Genomic DNA, 15,718 nt, shown 5'->3' with positions numbered 1-15,718 from the left:
GCAAAAAAAAGGGGGAGTTTTTTTCTCACCAGAGAGACTCCAAAGAACAAGGCGTAAAGGCTCGGAGGCTTCTTCTTGCAGTCCACAAGGCAGCGAAGCCAGCACGATGCACTGATAAATACGTCCATCCCATTTTTTTTGATTTCGTCAGCCACTGGAAAAGGTACAGGCTAAGTGAATAGGAAACCTATTTCTTATTTCTTATCATAACTGGAATAAGAGAAAAATCACATCCAAGCAGATATTTCTAATCGTAATCATACGGATGATGAAGGTTGAATAGAAAGCATAATTTGGGCGGAAAATTGAATACCAAAGCTGATCAGAATAGAATGGCATACCTAACAAAAAGTTCCCCATTTCACTCCTTTGAAGTACAATTATCACGTGAGGCTCCAACAATTCGGCAACATGAAACGAAATTGATACAGAAACGGGTTAATTGGATATTAGAGAAAGAGGGAAAAACGGGCAGTGTAAGCAAAGCAGTTCACCTGCGCCCAATTCTCCTGCTCTCAAGTACAAAGACCACGTGAATGACCAGCATATCGAGCGCCTGCAGGAGTAGCAGTTGACCTGCTGGCTTAAAGAAGGCAGTCACAAAACCCATCGCCCAAATCATGGAATTGGGTTGTTGAAGAGGGTTGTTGACTGATGGGTTTGGTAGCACAGGCGGCTGGAAGCGGGCTTGCTCAGGATAGGCAATTAGGGAAAGAGACAGAGCAATGGCAAAAGAAGAAAAGGAATAGAAGACTTGAAGAGTGGTGATGACCTGAAGGGTTCGGTCGCACAGCCGGTTGGGATTGGACTGCTCAGAATAGCTGTGCTGAATTTTGCTCAGAATAGGCGCGTGGTAGACAGAGCAGGAAAAGGCTTCAGTGCAATTTGAGGAAAGAACGGTGCAATAGCAAAAGAATGAAAAGAAATAGACAAGAGAAGCTTTAGATAATTTGCAAGAAATACTCAATCTTGCCACTTGTCAGAAAATTAAGAATCCACGTGGCAAGAGGAAAGGAAAGTTGTTTTCTTATATACAAGGTAGAAATGTACTTTACTCTCCAAGGCACAGAAACAAGTTTGAAAAGTACATTAAAGTATGTTCATTACACCAAAGGAGATCAAAATCAGAAATGTGTATTGCAGCTTTATGACCTTAAGAAATCCATTTAGTCCACAAAGGCAAGACCGACTCCCATAAGTGGCACTTTCACCTTTGTCAAATACACGAATGATTAAAAGCAGCCAACTCCTCAATGCAAGAACTACATCCTACTGCAATTTGTTTTCTTCCCGATTCAGCTCGAATGGTAGTCAAATTAATGCTATTAGGGGACCCAATGATACATCTAGATAAGATTAACATATATATTTACACATACTTCTGCAATTTCAAGCAAAAAAATAGAGTGTATATACTTGGGATAAAACAGGCACAATAACCTAAGATGTTGAACTGATAGGCATATAAATGAGTGAATGAGCTTTGAGTAAAAAGACTACAATGAATAACAGACGAAGAATGGCCTACATACAATATCCTTTAAAAATAACCATTGAGCTTTTCATTGCCCCAGACAAGTCTAGCCTAAACGAAACAGCAAACAAGGAACACACTAAGTAAGCAATTAGAAACAAGAAGTACAAAGTCTTAAGCTGCTTAACCAATAGGCATTTAGATCACTAAAAAAGGTTGGCCAGCTTAATGTTATCTTAAAAATAGATAAGCACTCCCATTCCTCATTTAGAACAACAACAGGTCACATATAGCAGACATGTGTATTGTAAGAAAAACTAACTTAGAGTCTGTATAGCTTCATTGTGATTAAAGACCAGAGCATCAGTACCAGGAGGTTGGAAATGACTTTGGTGCATAAAATCTGTTATTGATGTCCATCACTACAATCTTTTTTCTAGTGTGTATATAGCAATTTGACTATTTGATAGAATACTCATTATATGCAAACCAATAGGACAGCTCAGTTACCTAGAATAACATCAGCAAATGGGTGAACAGCTTTTAATTCTGAGCAATAATTTGTTATTTAGTCTATTCATTATATGCAAACCAATAGGACACTCATTATATGCCAAAAAAAATCTAAGCTTGAGATAATCAAGCTGTCATAGACATAATGAATGCCTGTTGTCTAATATGACTTGACATTTTCAAGAGCTTTTGCTTACTCTAACTACCTTAAGATTATACATTAGAGTCAAGCTGAAATCTTAGCTAAAATTTTAATGGCAGATTAGTGTTTGCGTTGAAGCTTTGGGTCAAACTGTGAAAATGATTCCAGGAAGAGAAGCTATTGATTTCCCACAGAAAGTTTGAAACACTGCATTTATTTGTGTTGAAATATATAGGAGTCAAATGGAGAATTTTAAAGTTGAAAAACCTAATAAAATCATCAGAAAATGTTAGTGTATGATGGAGCAGTTAACCCTATCGAATATTAGTAGTGAAAATGAAGTCAAGATTCAAAAATGATATCCAGAAAAGCTAAAAATTCAAGAGTCTAATAAGAAGCCGACAACATTGTACCAAACAACATAAGCAAGAAAGACACAAGGCCATTTTATGTTTGACAGTTTACATGGAACGTGGATACGCATATTTTCAACTTGATAATTGAGTAGCAATACTTTTTTATTGTATTTGCACAAAAACAGTTTTATGGAAAAAAATTTTAAAATAGTTAAGAGCCATAAAAATTTAAAAATAGTTTTAGAAAAAGACCACAGTAGATTATATCAACTATCCGCAAAGCACCAAGCAAGTTTTATTGATTCCCAATTTTTTGGCAAAGCTAATTAAAATATATATAATTATATACTACAAAAAAGAATAAAATTGGATGATTACCATGATAATGAACATTTGCAATAAATTCAGAATTTTCTCATTGTATTTATAGAATCGGAATTCATCAGGAAAAATTTGAAAGCTTGCAAGGTTCCATCGAGTGTATTGGAAATAATTAAAATGTGTCTTTTCTATTCTTTAGTTCGTACAAAAATCTAAGCAGAGTAATTGACCCTTGAAGCTCAGTTACTCTTCCAAGTTTGTCCATCCATATGTACTTCTTGTGAATGTTATTAAATTTCAAATATTGTTAATATTGAACTTGTTACAGAAGGCTATGGTAATGACAAGTACAATAGTGCTTTGGATAGAAAAGTTATGATTTCTAGACCACATTAAATAACTTTGGACACAATATTATGCTCAAATAACTGTTCTTAGGCAACAATATGAGATTTACGTCACCCATCAATTTCTCTTGTACACAGGCTTACCCAAACAAGGGGTTCAACCTGATGTCCTTTGTGTTGATTTATAGCATGCATATGCTCTTCACAAGGGAAATAGTGAACTTGGTACTTCAACCTTTAAAGCTGGCCAGCTTGAATTAATTGGAACTTCAATCTTTAAAGCTGGCCAGATTGAATTAACTACGGCACAGTTTAAGGGCAGAATATGATAAAGATAGCATACAATCAACTATTCCACACAACCTATAATTCATCCTTTACAACCCAATATTCACCATTTAAACTGTTACCCAGCAATATTTTTGTAAGCCCATGTCTATAAGAAAGATTTTTAATCAAATATTTCAAATTAACAAAATCACCTGCTCAAATAAGCAATCGTTTGTTTCATAAAGGATGACACAAAACAAATAGCACCAATAAACTTAAAATAAATGAAGCAGAAACTGAAGGAAAACTACTAAAAAGAAAAGGGAAAGGTGAAATTCCACTTATGAAAATACAGGCACTTAAATAAAGAAAAGATGGTGATAGATTGAAGGAAAACAACAAACTGACCTCCAAGCTAAAAGATTCCTCGAAGGAACCGCAGCAAAAGGAACCTATGAATCGAAACATATGTGTATATTAGAATTTATTACTGTGCGAGCTATTCATAAGAGGAAAATTTGGCAAAAAAAAGGGGGAGTTTTTTTCTCACCAGAGAGACTCCAAAGAACAAGGCGTAAAGGCTCGGAGGCTTCTTCTTGCAGTCCACAAGGCAGCGAAGCCAGCACGATGCACTGATAAATACGTCCATCCCATTTTTTTTGATTTCGTCAGCCACTGGAAAAGGTACAGGCTAAGTGAATAGGAAACCTATTTCTTATTTCTTATCATAACTGGAATAAGAGAAAAATCACATCCAAGCAGATATTTCTAATCGTAATCATACGGATGATGAAGGTTGAATAGAAAGCATAATTTGGGCGGAAAATTGAATACCAAAGCTGATCAGAATAGAATGGCATACCTAACAAAAAGTTCCCCATTTCACTCCTTTGAAGTACAATTATCACGTGAGGCTCCAACAATTCGGCAACATGAAACGAAATTGATACAGAAACGGGTTAATTGGATATTAGAGAAAGAGGGAAAAACGGGCAGTGTAAGCAAAGCAGTTCACCTGCGCCCAATTCTCCTGCTCTCAAGTACAAAGACCACGTGAATGACCAGCATATCGAGCGCCTGCAGGAGTAGCAGTTGACCTGCTGGCTTAAAGAAGGCAGTCACAAAACCCATCGCCCAAATCATGGAATTGGGTTGTTGAAGAGGGTTGTTGACTGATGGGTTTGGTAGCACAGGCGGCTGGAAGCGGGCTTGCTCAGGATAGGCAATTAGGGAAAGAGACAGAGCAATGGCAAAAGAAGAAAAGGAATAGAAGACTTGAAGAGTGGTGATGACCTGAAGGGTTCGGTCGCACAGCCGGTTGGGATTGGACTGCTCAGAATAGCTGTGCTGAATTTTGCTCAGAATAGGCGCGTGGTAGACAGAGCAGGAAAAGGCTTCAGTGCAATTTGAGGAAAGAACGGTGCAATAGCAAAAGAATGAAAAGAAATAGACAAGAGAAGCTTTAGATAATTTGCAAGAAATACTCAATCTTGCCACTTGTCAGAAAATTAAGAATCCACGTGGCAAGAGGAAAGGAAAGTTGTTTTCTTATATACAAGGTAGAAATGTACTTTACTCTCCAAGGCACAGAAACAAGTTTGAAAAGTACATTAAAGTATGTTCATTACACCAAAGGAGATCAAAATCAGAAATGTGTATTGCAGCTTTATGACCTTAAGAAATCCATTTAGTCCACAAAGGCAAGACCGACTCCCATAAGTGGCACTTTCACCTTTGTCAAATACACGAATGATTAAAAGCAGCCAACTCCTCAATGCAAGAACTACATCCTACTGCAATTTGTTTTCTTCCCGATTCAGCTCGAATGGTAGTCAAATTAATGCTATTAGGGGACCCAATGATACATCTAGATAAGATTAACATATATATTTACACATACTTCTGCAATTTCAAGCAAAAAAATAGAGTGTATATACTTGGGATAAAACAGGCACAATAACCTAAGATGTTGAACTGATAGGCATATAAATGAGTGAATGAGCTTTGAGTAAAAAGACTACAATGAATAACAGACGAAGAATGGCCTACATACAATATCCTTTAAAAATAACCATTGAGCTTTTCATTGCCCCAGACAAGTCTAGCCTAAACGAAACAGCAAACAAGGAACACACTAAGTAAGCAATTAGAAACAAGAAGTACAAAGTCTTAAGCTGCTTAACCAATAGGCATTTAGATCACTAAAAAAGGTTGGCCAGCTTAATGTTATCTTAAAAATAGATAAGCACTCCCATTCCTCATTTAGAACAACAACAGGTCACATATAGCAGACATGTGTATTGTAAGAAAAACTAACTTAGAGTCTGTATAGCTTCATTGTGATTAAAGACCAGAGCATCAGTACCAGGAGGTTGGAAATGACTTTGGTGCATAAAATCTGTTATTGATGTCCATCACTACAATCTTTTTTCTAGTGTGTATATAGCAATTTGACTATTTGATAGAATACTCATTATATGCAAACCAATAGGACAGCTCAGTTACCTAGAATAACATCAGCAAATGGGTGAACAGCTTTTAATTCTGAGCAATAATTTGTTATTTAGTCTATTCATTATATGCAAACCAATAGGACACTCATTATATGCCAAAAAAAATCTAAGCTTGAGATAATCAAGCTGTCATAGACATAATGAATGCCTGTTGTCTAATATGACTTGACATTTTCAAGAGCTTTTGCTTACTCTAACTACCTTAAGATTATACATTAGAGTCAAGCTGAAATCTTAGCTAAAATTTTAATGGCAGATTAGTGTTTGCGTTGAAGCTTTGGGTCAAACTGTGAAAATGATTCCAGGAAGAGAAGCTATTGATTTCCCACAGAAAGTTTGAAACACTGCATTTATTTGTGTTGAAATATATAGGAGTCAAATGGAGAATTTTAAAGTTGAAAAACCTAATAAAATCATCAGAAAATGTTAGTGTATGATGGAGCAGTTAACCCTATCGAATATTAGTAGTGAAAATGAAGTCAAGATTCAAAAATGATATCCAGAAAAGCTAAAAATTCAAGAGTCTAATAAGAAGCCGACAACATTGTACCAAACAACATAAGCAAGAAAGACACAAGGCCATTTTATGTTTGACAGTTTACATGGAACGTGGATACGCATATTTTCAACTTGATAATTGAGTAGCAATACTTTTTTATTGTATTTGCACAAAAACAGTTTTATGGAAAAAAATTTTAAAATAGTTAAGAGCCATAAAAATTTAAAAATAGTTTTAGAAAAAGACCACAGTAGATTATATCAACTATCCGCAAAGCACCAAGCAAGTTTTATTGATTCCCAATTTTTTGGCAAAGCTAATTAAAATATATATAATTATATACTACAAAAAAGAATAAAATTGGATGATTACCATGATAATGAACATTTGCAATAAATTCAGAATTTTCTCATTGTATTTATAGAATCGGAATTCATCAGGAAAAATTTGAAAGCTTGCAAGGTTCCATCGAGTGTATTGGAAATAATTAAAATGTGTCTTTTCTATTCTTTAGTTCGTACAAAAATCTAAGCAGAGTAATTGACCCTTGAAGCTCAGTTACTCTTCCAAGTTTGTCCATCCATATGTACTTCTTGTGAATGTTATTAAATTTCAAATATTGTTAATATTGAACTTGTTACAGAAGGCTATGGTAATGACAAGTACAATAGTGCTTTGGATAGAAAAGTTATGATTTCTAGACCACATTAAATAACTTTGGACACAATATTATGCTCAAATAACTGTTCTTAGGCAACAATATGAGATTTACGTCACCCATCAATTTCTCTTGTACACAGGCTTACCCAAACAAGGGGTTCAACCTGATGTCCTTTGTGTTGATTTATAGCATGCATATGCTCTTCACAAGGGAAATAGTGAACTTGGTACTTCAACCTTTAAAGCTGGCCAGCTTGAATTAATTGGAACTTCAATCTTTAAAGCTGGCCAGATTGAATTAACTACGGCACAGTTTAAGGGCAGAATATGATAAAGATAGCATACAATCAACTATTCCACACAACCTATAATTCATCCTTTACAACCCAATATTCACCATTTAAACTGTTACCCAGCAATATTTTTGTAAGCCCATGTCTATAAGAAAGATTTTTAATCAAATATTTCAAATTAACAAAATCACCTGCTCAAATAAGCAATCGTTTGTTTCATAAAGGATGACACAAAACAAATAGCACCAATAAACTTAAAATAAATGAAGCAGAAACTGAAGGAAAACTACTAAAAAGAAAAGGGAAAGGTGAAATTCCACTTATGAAAATACAGGCACTTAAATAAAGAAAAGATGGTGATAGATTGAAGGAAAACAACAAACTGACCTCCAAGCTAAAAGATTCCTCGAAGGAACCGCAGCAAAAGGAACCTATGAATCGAAACATATGTGTATATTAGAATTTATTACTGTGCGAGCTATTCATAAGAGGAAAATTTGGCAAAAAAAAGGGGGAGTTTTTTTCTCACCAGAGAGACTCCAAAGAACAAGGCGTAAAGGCTCGGAGGCTTCTTCTTGCAGTCCACAAGGCAGCGAAGCCAGCACGATGCACTGATAAATACGTCCATCCCATTTTTTTTGATTTCGTCAGCCACTGGAAAAGGTACAGGCTAAGTGAATAGGAAACCTATTTCTTATTTCTTATCATAACTGGAATAAGAGAAAAATCACATCCAAGCAGATATTTCTAATCGTAATCATACGGATGATGAAGGTTGAATAGAAAGCATAATTTGGGCGGAAAATTGAATACCAAAGCTGATCAGAATAGAATGGCATACCTAACAAAAAGTTCCCCATTTCACTCCTTTGAAGTACAATTATCACGTGAGGCTCCAACAATTCGGCAACATGAAACGAAATTGATACAGAAACGGGTTAATTGGATATTAGAGAAAGAGGGAAAAACGGGCAGTGTAAGCAAAGCAGTTCACCTGCGCCCAATTCTCCTGCTCTCAAGTACAAAGACCACGTGAATGACCAGCATATCGAGCGCCTGCAGGAGTAGCAGTTGACCTGCTGGCTTAAAGAAGGCAGTCACAAAACCCATCGCCCAAATCATGGAATTGGGTTGTTGAAGAGGGTTGTTGACTGATGGGTTTGGTAGCACAGGCGGCTGGAAGCGGGCTTGCTCAGGATAGGCAATTAGGGAAAGAGACAGAGCAATGGCAAAAGAAGAAAAGGAATAGAAGACTTGAAGAGTGGTGATGACCTGAAGGGTTCGGTCGCACAGCCGGTTGGGATTGGACTGCTCAGAATAGCTGTGCTGAATTTTGCTCAGAATAGGCGCGTGGTAGACAGAGCAGGAAAAGGCTTCAGTGCAATTTGAGGAAAGAACGGTGCAATAGCAAAAGAATGAAAAGAAATAGACAAGAGAAGCTTTAGATAATTTGCAAGAAATACTCAATCTTGCCACTTGTCAGAAAATTAAGAATCCACGTGGCAAGAGGAAAGGAAAGTTGTTTTCTTATATACAAGGTAGAAATGTACTTTACTCTCCAAGGCACAGAAACAAGTTTGAAAAGTACATTAAAGTATGTTCATTACACCAAAGGAGATCAAAATCAGAAATGTGTATTGCAGCTTTATGACCTTAAGAAATCCATTTAGTCCACAAAGGCAAGACCGACTCCCATAAGTGGCACTTTCACCTTTGTCAAATACACGAATGATTAAAAGCAGCCAACTCCTCAATGCAAGAACTACATCCTACTGCAATTTGTTTTCTTCCCGATTCAGCTCGAATGGTAGTCAAATTAATGCTATTAGGGGACCCAATGATACATCTAGATAAGATTAACATATATATTTACACATACTTCTGCAATTTCAAGCAAAAAAATAGAGTGTATATACTTGGGATAAAACAGGCACAATAACCTAAGATGTTGAACTGATAGGCATATAAATGAGTGAATGAGCTTTGAGTAAAAAGACTACAATGAATAACAGACGAAGAATGGCCTACATACAATATCCTTTAAAAATAACCATTGAGCTTTTCATTGCCCCAGACAAGTCTAGCCTAAACGAAACAGCAAACAAGGAACACACTAAGTAAGCAATTAGAAACAAGAAGTACAAAGTCTTAAGCTGCTTAACCAATAGGCATTTAGATCACTAAAAAAGGTTGGCCAGCTTAATGTTATCTTAAAAATAGATAAGCACTCCCATTCCTCATTTAGAACAACAACAGGTCACATATAGCAGACATGTGTATTGTAAGAAAAACTAACTTAGAGTCTGTATAGCTTCATTGTGATTAAAGACCAGAGCATCAGTACCAGGAGGTTGGAAATGACTTTGGTGCATAAAATCTGTTATTGATGTCCATCACTACAATCTTTTTTCTAGTGTGTATATAGCAATTTGACTATTTGATAGAATACTCATTATATGCAAACCAATAGGACAGCTCAGTTACCTAGAATAACATCAGCAAATGGGTGAACAGCTTTTAATTCTGAGCAATAATTTGTTATTTAGTCTATTCATTATATGCAAACCAATAGGACACTCATTATATGCCAAAAAAAATCTAAGCTTGAGATAATCAAGCTGTCATAGACATAATGAATGCCTGTTGTCTAATATGACTTGACATTTTCAAGAGCTTTTGCTTACTCTAACTACCTTAAGATTATACATTAGAGTCAAGCTGAAATCTTAGCTAAAATTTTAATGGCAGATTAGTGTTTGCGTTGAAGCTTTGGGTCAAACTGTGAAAATGATTCCAGGAAGAGAAGCTATTGATTTCCCACAGAAAGTTTGAAACACTGCATTTATTTGTGTTGAAATATATAGGAGTCAAATGGAGAATTTTAAAGTTGAAAAACCTAATAAAATCATCAGAAAATGTTAGTGTATGATGGAGCAGTTAACCCTATCGAATATTAGTAGTGAAAATGAAGTCAAGATTCAAAAATGATATCCAGAAAAGCTAAAAATTCAAGAGTCTAATAAGAAGCCGACAACATTGTACCAAACAACATAAGCAAGAAAGACACAAGGCCATTTTATGTTTGACAGTTTACATGGAACGTGGATACGCATATTTTCAACTTGATAATTGAGTAGCAATACTTTTTTATTGTATTTGCACAAAAACAGTTTTATGGAAAAAAATTTTAAAATAGTTAAGAGCCATAAAAATTTAAAAATAGTTTTAGAAAAAGACCACAGTAGATTATATCAACTATCCGCAAAGCACCAAGCAAGTTTTATTGATTCCCAATTTTTTGGCAAAGCTAATTAAAATATATATAATTATATACTACAAAAAAGAATAAAATTGGATGATTACCATGATAATGAACATTTGCAATAAATTCAGAATTTTCTCATTGTATTTATAGAATCGGAATTCATCAGGAAAAATTTGAAAGCTTGCAAGGTTCCATCGAGTGTATTGGAAATAATTAAAATGTGTCTTTTCTATTCTTTAGTTCGTACAAAAATCTAAGCAGAGTAATTGACCCTTGAAGCTCAGTTACTCTTCCAAGTTTGTCCATCCATATGTACTTCTTGTGAATGTTATTAAATTTCAAATATTGTTAATATTGAACTTGTTACAGAAGGCTATGGTAATGACAAGTACAATAGTGCTTTGGATAGAAAAGTTATGATTTCTAGACCACATTAAATAACTTTGGACACAATATTATGCTCAAATAACTGTTCTTAGGCAACAATATGAGATTTACGTCACCCATCAATTTCTCTTGTACACAGGCTTACCCAAACAAGGGGTTCAACCTGATGTCCTTTGTGTTGATTTATAGCATGCATATGCTCTTCACAAGGGAAATAGTGAACTTGGTACTTCAACCTTTAAAGCTGGCCAGCTTGAATTAATTGGAACTTCAATCTTTAAAGCTGGCCAGATTGAATTAACTACGGCACAGTTTAAGGGCAGAATATGATAAAGATAGCATACAATCAACTATTCCACACAACCTATAATTCATCCTTTACAACCCAATATTCACCATTTAAACTGTTACCCAGCAATATTTTTGTAAGCCCATGTCTATAAGAAAGATTTTTAATCAAATATTTCAAATTAACAAAATCACCTGCTCAAATAAGCAATCGTTTGTTTCATAAAGGATGACACAAAACAAATAGCACCAATAAACTTAAAATAAATGAAGCAGAAACTGAAGGAAAACTACTAAAAAGAAAAGGGAAAGGTGAAATTCCACTTATGAAAATACAGGCACTTAAATAAAGAAAAGATGGTGATAGATTGAAGGAAAACAACAAACTGACCTCCAAGCTAAAAGATTCCTCGAAGGAACCGCAGCAAAAGGAACCTATGAATCGAAACATATGTGTATATTAGAATTTATTACTGTGCGAGCTATTCATAAGAGGAAAATTTGGCAAAAAAAAGGGGGAGTTTTTTTCTCACCAGAGAGACTCCAAAGAACAAGGCGTAAAGGCTCGGAGGCTTCTTCTTGCAGTCCACAAGGCAGCGAAGCCAGCACGATGCACTGATAAATACGTCCATCCCATTTTTTTTGATTTCGTCAGCCACTGGAAAAGGTACAGGCTAAGTGAATAGGAAACCTATTTCTTATTTCTTATCATAACTGGAATAAGAGAAAAATCACATCCAAGCAGATATTTCTAATCGTAATCATACGGATGATGAAGGTTGAATAGAAAGCATAATTTGGGCGGAAAATTGAATACCAAAGCTGATCAGAATAGAATGGCATACCTAACAAAAAGTTCCCCATTTCACTCCTTTGAAGTACAATTATCACGTGAGGCTCCAACAATTCGGCAACATGAAACGAAATTGATACAGAAACGGGTTAATTGGATATTAGAGAAAGAGGGAAAAACGGGCAGTGTAAGCAAAGCAGTTCACCTGCGCCCAATTCTCCTGCTCTCAAGTACAAAGACCACGTGAATGACCAGCATATCGAGCGCCTGCAGGAGTAGCAGTTGACCTGCTGGCTTAAAGAAGGCAGTCACAAAACCCATCGCCCAAATCATGGAATTGGGTTGTTGAAGAGGGTTGTTGACTGATGGGTTTGGTAGCACAGGCGGCTGGAAGCGGGCTTGCTCAGGATAGGCAATTAGGGAAAGAGACAGAGCAATGGCAAAAGAAGAAAAGGAATAGAAGACTTGAAGAGTGGTGATGACCTGAAGGGTTCGGTCGCACAGCCGGTTGGGATTGGACTGCTCAGAATAGCTGTGCTGAATTTTGCTCAGAATAGGCGCGTGGTAGACAGAGCAGGAAAAGGCTTCAGTGCAATTTGAGGAAAGAACGGTGCAATAGCAAAAGAATGAAAAGAAATAGACAAGAGAAGCTTTAGATAATTTGCAAGAAATACTCAATCTTGCCACTTGTCAGAAAATTAAGAATCCACGTGGCAAGAGGAAAGGAAAGTTGTTTTCTTATATACAAGGTAGAAATGTACTTTACTCTCCAAGGCACAGAAACAAGTTTGAAAAGTACATTAAAGTATGTTCATTACACCAAAGGAGATCAAAATCAGAAATGTGTATTGCAGCTTTATGACCTTAAGAAATCCATTTAGTCCACAAAGGCAAGACCGACTCCCATAAGTGGCACTTTCACCTTTGTCAAATACACGAATGATTAAAAGCAGCCAACTCCTCAATGCAAGAACTACATCCTACTGCAATTTGTTTTCTTCCCGATTCAGCTCGAATGGTAGTCAAATTAATGCTATTAGGGGACCCAATGATACATCTAGATAAGATTAACATATATATTTACACATACTTCTGCAATTTCAAGCAAAAAAATAGAGTGTATATACTTGGGATAAAACAGGCACAATAACCTAAGATGTTGAACTGATAGGCATATAAATGAGTGAATGAGCTTTGAGTAAAAAGACTACAATGAATAACAGACGAAGAATGGCCTACATACAATATCCTTTAAAAATAACCATTGAGCTTTTCATTGCCCCAGACAAGTCTAGCCTAAACGAAACAGCAAACAAGGAACACACTAAGTAAGCAATTAGAAACAAGAAGTACAAAGTCTTAAGCTGCTTAACCAATAGGCATTTAGATCACTAAAAAAGGTTGGCCAGCTTAATGTTATCTTAAAAATAGATAAGCACTCCCATTCCTCATTTAGAACAACAACAGGTCACATATAGCAGACATGTGTATTGTAAGAAAAACTAACTTAGAGTCTGTATAGCTTCATTGTGATTAAAGACCAGAGCATCAGTACCAGGAGGTTGGAAATGACTTTGGTGCATAAAATCTGTTATTGATGTCCATCACTACAATCTTTTTTCTAGTGTGTATATAGCAATTTGACTATTTGATAGAATACTCATTATATGCAAACCAATAGGACAGCTCAGTTACCTAGAATAACATCAGCAAATGGGTGAACAGCTTTTAATTCTGAGCAATAATTTGTTATTTAGTCTATTCATTATATGCAAACCAATAGGACACTCATTATATGCCAAAAAAAATCTAAGCTTGAGATAATCAAGCTGTCATAGACATAATGAATGCATGTTGTCTAATATGACTTGACATTTTCAAGAGCTTTTGCTTACTCTAACTACCTTAAGATTATACATTAGAGTCAAGCTGAAATCTTAGCTAAAATTTTAATGGCAGATTAGTGTTTGCGTTGAAGCTTTGGGTCAAACTGTGAAAATGATTCCAGGAAGAGAAGCTATTGATTTCCCACAGAAAGTTTGAAACACTGCATTTATTTGTGTTGAAATATATAGGAGTCAAATGGAGAATTTTAAAGTTGAAAAACCTAATAAAATCATCAGAAAATGTTAGTGTATGATGGAGCAGTTAACCCTATCGAATATTAGTAGTGAAAATGAAGTCAAGATTCAAAAATGATATCCAGAAAAGCTAAAAATTCAAGAGTCTAATAAGAAGCCGACAACATTGTACCAAACAACATAAGCAAGAAAGACACAAGGCCATTTTATGTTTGACAGTTTACATGGAACGTGGATACGCATATTTTCAACTTGATAATTGAGTAGCAATACTTTTTTATTGTATTTGCACAAAAACAGTTTTATGGAAAAAAATTTTAAAATAGTTAAGAGCCATAAAAATTTAAAAATAGTTTTAGAAAAAGACCACAGTAGATTATATCAACTATCCGCAAAGCACCAAGCAAGTTTTATTGATTCCCAATTTTTTGGCAAAGCTAATTAAAATATATATAATTATATACTACAAAAAAGAATAAAATTGGATGATTACCATGATAATGAACATTTGCAATAAATTCAGAATTTTCTCATTGTATTTATAGAATCGGAATTCATCAGGAAAAATTTGAAAGCTTGCAAGGTTCCATCGAGTGTATTGGAAATAATTAAAATGTGTCTTTTCTATTCTTTAGTTCGTACAAAAATCTAAGCAGAGTAATTGACCCTTGAAGCTCAGTTACTCTTCCAAGTTTGTCCATCCATATGTACTTCTTGTGAATGTTATTAAATTTCAAATATTGTTAATATTGAACTTGTTACAGAAGGCTATGGTAATGACAAGTACAATAGTGCTTTGGATAGAAAAGTTATGATTTCTAGACCACATTAAATAACTTTGGACACAATATTATGCTCAAATAACTGTTCTTAGGCAACAATATGAGATTTACGTCACCCATCAATTTCTCTTGTACACAGGCTTACCCAAACAAGGGGTTCAACCTGATGTCCTTTGTGTTGATTTATAGCATGCATATGCTCTTCACAAGGGAAATAGTGAACTTGGTACTTCAACCTTTAAAGCTGGCCAGCTTGAATTAATTGGAACTTCAATCTTTAAAGCTGGCCAGATTGAATTAACTACGGCACAGTTTAAGGGCAGAATATGATAAAGATAGCATACAATCAACTATTCCACACAACCTATAATTCATCCTTTACAACCCAATATTCACCATTTAAACTGTTACCCAGCAATATTTTTGTAAGCCCATGTCTATAAGAAAGATTTTTAATCAAATATTTCAAATTAACAAAATCACCTGCTCAAATAAGCAATCGTTTGTTTCATAAAGGATGACACAAAACAAATAGCACCAATAAACTTAAAATAAATGAAGCAGAAACTGAAGGAAAACTACTAAAAAGAAAAGGGAAAGGTGAAATTCCACTTATGAAAATACAGGCACTTAAATAAAGAAAAGATGGTGATAGATTGAAGGAAAACAACAAACTGACCTCCAAGCTAAAAGATTCCTCGAAGGAACCGCAGCAAAAGGAACCTATGAATCGA

At 35.3% G+C, this 15,718-nt stretch overlaps 1 protein-coding gene across 37 annotated transcripts in view; it reads right to left on the bottom strand.

Moving 5' to 3' along the window:
• LOC113741293 (replication protein A 70 kDa DNA-binding subunit B-like) overlaps positions 1–15,718 on the bottom strand; it is a 78,124-nt gene that overhangs the window by 57,481 nt on the left and 4,925 nt on the right. For 21 of the 37 annotated variants that reach the window (XM_072046878.1, XM_072046880.1, XM_072046881.1 and 18 more), the window contains 8 exons: positions 12,174–15,707; positions 11,862–11,986; positions 8,230–11,763; positions 7,918–8,042; positions 4,286–7,819; positions 3,974–4,098; positions 342–3,875; positions 30–154 (listed from right to left, as the gene is read on the bottom strand). The gene's annotated coding sequence lies outside the window, so the exon portion shown is untranslated. The remainder of the gene's footprint in view (positions 1–29; positions 155–341; positions 3,876–3,973; positions 4,099–4,285; positions 7,820–7,917; positions 8,043–8,229; positions 11,764–11,861; positions 11,987–12,173; positions 15,708–15,718) is intronic. The other 16 variants (XM_072046872.1, XM_072046871.1, XM_072046870.1 and 13 more) reach the window with 16 other exon arrangements.

The sequence above is a fragment of the Coffea arabica genome, chromosome 4e (genome assembly GCF_036785885.1).
Source record: "Coffea arabica cultivar ET-39 chromosome 4e, Coffea Arabica ET-39 HiFi, whole genome shotgun sequence".
In the NCBI taxonomy this organism is placed as follows: Eukaryota; Viridiplantae; Streptophyta; class Magnoliopsida; order Gentianales; family Rubiaceae; genus Coffea; species Coffea arabica.
This window is presented reverse-complemented; position numbering and strand designations above follow the sequence as displayed.